Here is a 737-nt window from a genome sequence, read left to right on the forward strand (position 1 = left end):
AGAGGGAAACCTGATGGGTTACATGCAGTTTCCCGACTATAAAAAGAAACATCTGGGGGAACTTCAAGTAACCCAGATGCTCTTGGGGCTTGTTTGCTTGTTTCTCTGGTTCCTGTGAATGTTTTGGTCCTTGTCCTCCTCGCCATCTTCCCCCTCCCCCAGCAGCCCCGAGGGTTCGAGGGTTCAAGTCTTTCACTTCCTGCTGCTGCCCAGGCTTCCCTGCAGATGACCACATGTCAGGGGGTCAAGGCCACTGCGTAAATCGTTGACCAGGGAACACGGGAGGTGGTGATGAGTCCTTTGCCTGCTCAGCCCTTTATACCTGGCGTGACCGCGTGTCCTGGTTGGCCTGGGACAGCCCCGGGGGCGCTGCTGCCCCGGCGTCATTGAAACAGCACCCCCTCTGCCCTTTTGGGTGCCCAGTTTGTAAGGCACACAATCTGCTCCCTTTCCTCCCTTCCTGCCTCCCTCGTCCTGAATCTGGGTGCCCCCACCCCAGTCGGCTTCTGGGGGGCCACCCCTTTCGAGATGTCAGGAAGGGGGTGATGGGTAGGCCAGAGCCCGAGACAGCAGCTCAGTCCAGCAAGGACAGGCTCCCGGCAAGGCTCAGACAGGGGGTGGGGCTTTTGAGGTGGGACATTCAGGGGATAAGGAGCAGCAAGTCATGGGAATTGTGGGGGGCACTCAAGCCATCAGGGGATGTGACTGAAATGGCTGATTCTAAGTTTTGGGAAAGC

General features: G+C 57.9%; 1 pseudogene; it reads right to left on the minus strand.

The window, feature by feature from the left end:
* LOC107183676 overlaps positions 1-737 on the minus strand; it is a 12,292-nt pseudogene that overhangs the window by 11,145 nt on the left and 410 nt on the right.

This window comes from Myotis davidii, unplaced genomic scaffold (genome assembly GCF_000327345.1).
Source record: "Myotis davidii unplaced genomic scaffold, ASM32734v1 scaffold262, whole genome shotgun sequence".
Lineage (NCBI taxonomy): Eukaryota > Metazoa > Chordata > Mammalia > Chiroptera > Vespertilionidae > Myotis > Myotis davidii.